Source organism: Lytechinus pictus, chromosome 3 (assembly GCF_037042905.1).
Source record: "Lytechinus pictus isolate F3 Inbred chromosome 3, Lp3.0, whole genome shotgun sequence".
Classification (NCBI taxonomy): Eukaryota; Metazoa; Echinodermata; class Echinoidea; order Temnopleuroida; family Toxopneustidae; genus Lytechinus; species Lytechinus pictus.
The window spans coordinates 81,796,804-81,804,286 of NC_087247.1; the positions used below are offsets into that span (position 1 = coordinate 81,796,804).

General features: G+C 36.7%; 1 long non-coding RNA gene across 1 annotated transcript; it reads left to right on the plus strand.

Moving 5' to 3' along the window:
- Positions 1–670: 670 nt before the first annotated feature.
- On the plus strand, positions 671–4,231 carry LOC129260514 (uncharacterized). Its single transcript, XR_010293225.1, has 3 exons — positions 671–759; positions 3,166–3,269; positions 3,843–4,231. It is a non-coding gene; the product is annotated as an uncharacterized LOC129260514 (long non-coding RNA).
- Positions 4,232–7,483: the final 3,252 nt, after the last annotated feature.

Consider the following 7,483-nt stretch of genomic DNA (forward strand, 5'->3'; position numbering starts at 1 on the left):
AACCATCAATGACACATTCTCTCCTCCTCTCTTTCTCTCTCTCTCTCTCCTTCTCCCTCTCTCTATTCATCTCTACTCATGATCATGTTGATGCTTCAAACTGCACACCTCATTTTAGGGTGTTTTTTTGTGTGCAATAAATCAATAATGATGAATTACTTTTCTTGCATTTTCCAAACGTGATAATGAGAATTAGACCAAATATATATTAGACCAATTTGCAAATTAGACCAAATTATTAGTAGACCAAATGGGTTAAGCCCATTTGTTGGAGAATTAGTCCAATTGTTGTTAGACCAAGTGAATAAAACCGAATTTTCCACGGGCTCTGTTGCTTCTCTCTATATTAGCCTCCCCCATTTAGATGAAAAGACGATTATCCCATTTGGCTAAAAAAAAAAAAATAATAAATAAATAAATAAATAATAATAGAAAAATATGCCAACATAAGTAGCGCATCTAATTTTGTATGAAGGAGAGCAGCAATAGACATTTCTACTTTGATCGATGAACAGGCTTATGGGGTGTTGCAAGAAAGTTACGTTGCAATTGATTGCAAATCGACTGCAACTTTGCAGCCGATCCCGATCGACTGCAACTAGCAATCAATCGCCAATTTGCGTTGCAAGAAAAAGGCTTGCGATTGAACGCAAGTTGCAGCTGATTTGCAGACGATTTGCAGCTGTAAACAGGGTCTGCAGCACAAGACTAGCTGATGAAGCAAAATAATCCTTGCAATAATCGTGATTGTGGAAGAGAGTAAGTAGAAAATATTCATTTTTCATTGCTTTCTTTCTCCATTATGTATGTTTTCAGAGAATTTATATGTTTTAGACCTATGCCAGGGAAAAAATTATTTTGTAAAATGTGAAAATGTATCTTTATCGCCAGTCGAAATTTCACCTTCAAATTTTGTTTTACCACACAGTTTAAACCCAGTCCCACACTTGACTTTTTGTGTCGGTAATGCACTGTTGTACCAACAACACGGCAGGACATTCCCGGTGCAGTGCTGTTAAAAATCACCCTGAAGCAAGTAAATTTGTAGGCTCTAATTATGTATGAAACATCGAAAATGACCTTAAAAGATTATTATTGTTCATATTTGAAATGATTTTTAAGTTATATAAGTTTCAACGGCTAATAACCATCCAGTAAATGGATTCAATGCAGTCGAATGGCCACAACTTGACTTTTGACTTTTGAGAAACACTCGACAGAAAGCAATTTTTTGTTTTTAACTTAAAGGATTTTTAATCTAACGTTAGGCTTTAAATCAAAGATTTCCATTATTAGATCCTCTCCATTAGTCTCTCTTTTTTAAGAGTCTGTCTAACCTCCCTTTTTATGACTTTCCTTTGCCTGGCCTGGGATAGAATGAAAATTTTGCTCTTGACTTTGGAGGAATTGTTTAGAACTTTAGATTTATTTAATATTATTTTATTTATTTATTCCTTTATTTTTAATTTTTTGGAGGGGGGGGAGGGGGTTCTCCACATTTTTCGCCAGGCCAAAAAAAAAAAAAAAGGTATAGGGGGTCTACATGTAGGCCTATATTATTAATTATTTTTAAAGATGTTATTGGGCTATTAAACCTATTGGCCACATCTGCCACATTCTTTGGGAAGTTTTAACATTGAACAGGGAGTTGCCCGCCCGGGGCTCTTTTTAAAATTTCTTACGGGCAGATTGCACAAGAGGTTCTTTGCAAGGACAGTCTATTTGTGTCGTTGATTTGTAATGATGTGCCGTATGAGTCACATTTTTAATATCCATCACATATAAATATAAAAAGATATAGGGCCTACATGTAAGCCTAAATAAATCTATTTTTTAGATTCAATATGTAGGTCTACTATGCCGGGGGGAAGGTACTTAGATTTGGTTTGGACAAAGGTGTGCGGCTGAAGGTTTGAAACCCGTACCCATATTTACAGGTCATTTCGGCTAAAAAGGTACCCATTATTAGGGATTCATTACAGGGGCGGATCCAGGATTTCCACAAGGGGGGGGGGGCACATTTTCGCCTGGAAAACTTGACAAGCAAAAAAAAAAGAAAAAAGTTATCGCCCAAAATGTAAGGTAATTTTGTATTTGCACCAAAGACAAGAGTAGAATATGGACCCATGTTTAAGGCCAGTATCTAAAAATTGGGCCATGTTTAGGGATTTTCCAGCATAAAATCATACCCCATGTTTAGGGATTTCTTCCAAAAAGGCGACCCATTCCAGCGGCACATCCCCATATGCATTATTTTGTGAGTCCCCCCCCCCCCCCCGGGCTACTATTTAACTGACTCTAGTCTTAACTTGATTTTTATGCAAGCACATGAGGTGCTATATAGATGACAGATTTTTTTTCACTTTAAATTGTTTAATGGATGATTACAATGCTTTTCCAGGTGCTTACAGTAAAAGGGTGTCTCATATGGTGCATCATTATCATTTTATTAATATTGAATGCATAATCATGATTTTTTTTTACATCCTTTTACATCAAGCACAATACTCGGGGGGGGGGGGCATATGGTCCCCCTTCACATTTTTCAGAATAAATCTGCCACTCAAAATTTTATTACCGCACCACTGACTGGCGTTTTACTTTCAAGTCTCGCGCAACTTTTGAGACCAAATTTGCAATTCCCAGGTACAGGGTCAGGAAATTTTGCAACATTGTGTTTGTTTAAGTACATGTCAGACAAAAACATGATTACATGTAAAAAGTTAATTGGGTAATTTTTTTTATTGACAATAGTAATTTAATGTCACTGATGAACTTTGTCTTGAAAATAACAACAAAAAAAATACATTTAAGAAGTTAAGAAAAAATATTTAAAAAAAACATGAAAGGATTTTTTTTTATACCAGATTTTTTAAAGTAAAGTTGTTAGGAATGCTCTAGAAAGGAATATGTACACCAAAGTTTAGCATTCTATTACAAGCTTTTTTTAGTAAATTAAAGCAAAAGGTATGATTCATAATTTTTTTATTGCGCCGCCCATAGCTGAGGAACCATAGTACCCCTCCCCAGGACAGAAGTGACTTTAATCAAAACACCCTGGGACTACTATAATGATTAACACACTGGCAACTGAGCTTAACTTGTATATTAATTTCATGAACATGTTTTATCTCTTTGCTTTTTGCTTTTAATTGCTTACTACAGTTATGACAAGGAAGTCTGGAATAAACCGAACCACCATAACTGTGTCTGCTACCATGTGTGTTCTTGCAACCAGCTGATTGATTCATTTTATCAACTCTTGAATGGTAGGTTACATGTAAACTGTATTATTATTAATAATTCACCATGATTGTAATGCGGATGGGGGTGAAATCTGTACACATTGACCAAAGGATAATGCAAAATGAAAAAAAGGCAAACACAAATCTCTATCTTGACTGGACTTCTCAGCAATGAAGACATCCCATTGATGGGGGGGGGGGAGGGGAGGGGGCGGTTGTTGTGCTCATCCAAGGTGTACTGTATGAAAGTGTGTATTTTGCTTTCATTGATTTAATTTATTGCATATTTTAATTTCCATGATTCATTTATTTGGGGAAAAACAATCAGTTCACACTTTTTTAGATTACATCATGGCAAATTGCCAATTACTATGGTCTCAGGAGTAAGCCACTTTCCCTCTATCATATCATCATGTCGGTGCAAACAACGCCCTTACCAGCAGGCATAGGGGCATTTCTGCACCAATGGGGTGCACAAAAATGTTTTGCTAAGGGCGTTTTTGCACTGAAAGGACAAAATTTGAACTAACCCAAGCTACATGTATGTATAGCTATGGGCTTGCATTATTTCCTATATTATTATTTTTTTATGGACAGGTTGATTATCAGAACTGAATTCAGAGCTGCTCCTGTCTGTAGTAAGATCATTTAGAGTGGACTTCAGAATGAGGGCGTTGCTTGTTTAAAATCTTCACTCCATGAAGCTCTCCAAATTCATCTCAAATTAGACTGCTTCTGGAAACCAGATTTGTTCCTTCAAGCAGAGACGCTTCTGGCTTTCCTGACTGGACTTCTATGGATTCTTCATGCCAACCTTAAGGACTGTGGTCTTCTGCATGATACGTCAATTTCAAACAAGACATTCTGTGGTGAAACACTTGATGTAGATGATATGAAATTTTATTTCATATAACTGAATCTCAGAAGTAATTCCTCGGGAGCAAGAAACATTGAAAAATAAAAATAAAAGGTCCATCAATAATGAATGTCTTGAGCAGTGTTCTTTTTTTGTGCACAGATCAATGGATCTTTTCAAGTCCAAGCAGGGATGTAGTCAATGCTGACCTCGAGGCAACATTTTGCTGGCCTTGGTCCGAGTCACTGTACAGATTCTATGGGAAGTTCTCTCAAGCTGCCTCATGACTCGGAAGAATCAGCCTCGACCTCATCCCTGTATGCAAGTGTGATATATATCTACGATGCAATCTTATGATTAAAGAGAGCTTCAGATTTTGAAGTGTAGCAATCTCCTGAAATGTATGTTTTATTTGAAAATCAAACTAAAATAACTTAATTGGGCATGTTATTCATTATGATATGTATGAATGAAAGCATTTAAGCAATTTAGTGCTCTTGCAAAATAAATTCTGAGTTGTATTTACTGCAAACCCTCAGATATATTTATAAGCATTTGCCAGTGCATGAAGTGTTTTAACAAAGAGTGGCTTTTGTGCCTATGGAGAGTTATTATTTCTTCAACATTTCTTCATACAAATTATTTCAGAAATCACAATTTGAATATTCCATGACCTCTGATAACAAGAGCAGAATATTTTTGGTGATTGACACACTTTAAAATGATATTAGGAGAGAATGTACTGAAATTGTGTGAAAATAATGGCATAATTGCTGAAGAGGCCTATAAAGATTGAAAATAACATTATTTCAAGTTTTTCTTGAAAAAAACCCATGGAAAATTGAAAATGGCATAATTTACACAAGTTTTCAAAACAAAATACAAAAAAAATTTTTTTTTGCAGAATTTTTAGTACACAAGCCTATGGACAATCAATTGAACGTAAATCGAACGCAAATTTTGCGCGTCCTCCAAAATCTCACATAAGTTACGTTCGATTTGCAATCAATCGCAAAGCTTGCGCTTGATCTACGTTCAATTGATCAAACGCAACTTCTTCTTGCAACAGGATTGAACGTAACTTGCGTTCAATTGCAGATTTGCGTTTAATCGGAGGACTTACGCTCAATTTTGGGAGTTGCGTTCGATTTGCGTTCAATCGCAAGTTTCTTGCAACACCCCATTAGTCCTACAACATCGTTGGAGTAAACTAAACTAAAAACTAAACTAAAAATACACACATATACGCACACTCATACACATCCTTATAACACGACGTAGTCCAGTAGATATGTGAAAAAGATGCTCGAATCTGGCAGAAAGTGTGAAATTTGGCATACAGGGGTATTTTTGGGCGCTGATTTCAAAAATTGCCGGCCCCAAGTGATTTGAACATTGGGTCGGCCGCCATTTTGAAATCCAAAATGGCCGCCATGAAAAATCATTAAATGTCATTTTCTTGAGTTTTTCATGTCATGTGACACTGAAATTTGGCATATAGGTGTATTTTGAGGCACTGATTTCAAATATTGCTGGCCCCCAGCAATTTGACCATTTGGCCGGCGGCAAAATGGCCGCCATCTTGAAATCCAAGATGGCCGCCATGATATATTATTGCAATCATTTTCTCGAGTTTTATATGAACTGCGGTATTGAAATTTGGCATATAGGCTTAATTTGGGGTGCTGATTTCAAAAATTGCCGGCCCCAAGCGATTTGACCATCGGGTCGGCCGCCATTTTGAAATCCAAGATGGCCGCCATGAAAAATCATTAAATGTTGTTTTCTTGAGTTTTTCATGTCATGTGACACTGAAATTTGGCATATAGGGGTATTTTGAGGCACTGATTTCAAATATTGCTGGCCCCCAGCAATTTGACCATTTGGCCGGCGGCAAAATGGCCGCCATCTTGAAATCCAAGATGGCCGCCATGATATATTATTGCAATCATTTTCTCGAGTTTTATATGAACTGCGGTATTGAAATTTGGCATATAGGCTTAATTTGGGGTGCTGATTTCAAATATTGCTGGCCCCAAGTGATTTGACCATAGGGTCGGCCGCCATTTTGAAATCCAAGATGGCCGCCATGAGAAATCATTAATGTCATTTTCTTGAGTTTTACATGACGTGTGACACTGAAATTTGGCATATAGGGGTATTTTTAGGCACTGATTTCAAATATTGCCGGCCCCCAGCAATTTGACAATTTGGTCGGCGGCAAAATGGCCGCCATTTTGAAATCCAAGATGGCCGCCATGAAAACTCATTAAATGTCATTTTCTTGAGTTTTACATGATATGTGACACTGAAATTTGGCATATAGGGGTATTTTGAAGCACTGATGTCAAATATTGCCGGCCCCCAGCAATTTGATCTCCAGGTCAGCGACAAAACGGCCGCCATCTTAAAATCCAAGATGGCCGCCATGAAAGATAATTTACTCAAGTCTTACGTATGGCCTGTAACACTTTAGCTTTGGATAAAACTTGATCTTTGCATCGTTGATCAATGAAAAGAAGATAATAAATAGATGCTATTTTGAATTCCAATATGGTTACCAAGTTTGAATGATGTACAACATTATAATGGTGAGTAAAACCCATTGTATAGGCACTGAAAACAAATCGAACACAAGCACATCTTTGTCCGTTGCAAGGATTACAATACTTTGGCACCCTTAATTGCTGATATAGATGTTACTTAAGTATGAAGCACCATACATACACAAACCAGCTAGCTTCTTCTGCAGTTACACATTTGAAGTGGCTTTGGTTGAATAATAACCATCCGGAACAATCATTTTCTGTTGAGAGGCTGTAAATTATTTCTTCATATGATCTGCAGTATTGCACTTCGACATATCGACGGAGTGTGGGGTAGGCCTACTTATTTAAAATATTGCTGGCCCTCAGTGATCTGATCCCGAGTCAGAAGCAAAATGTCAGCCATCTTGAAATCCAAGATGGCTGCCATGAAAAAAGATCATTGAAAAAAATCACTTTATCTAGTATCACATAACGTATTATTTTAAAGTTTGGCATCTAGGGATATTGAAAATGCCCCTAGTAATCTGTCCAATAGATATGCTGCAAAATGGCCACATCTTGAAATCTAGAGAGGATCTACTGTCATGAAAATTCATCAAAATCCTTTTCTTGGTTTTAAATAATTTGAGGCACTGCATTTTAGACATACAGGCAAGTTTTTGGCCTGCTGGTTTGAAAATATTGCTCCAATAATTGCAATATTTTATTACAAATCAACATGAAGAAAACTGCTCCAGACTTGAAGTACTGATGGTTATAGTGGTATGATGATGATGATGAAATTAATATCAATGATGGATGATAATAATACACATTTTATTGTTCAAAATAGA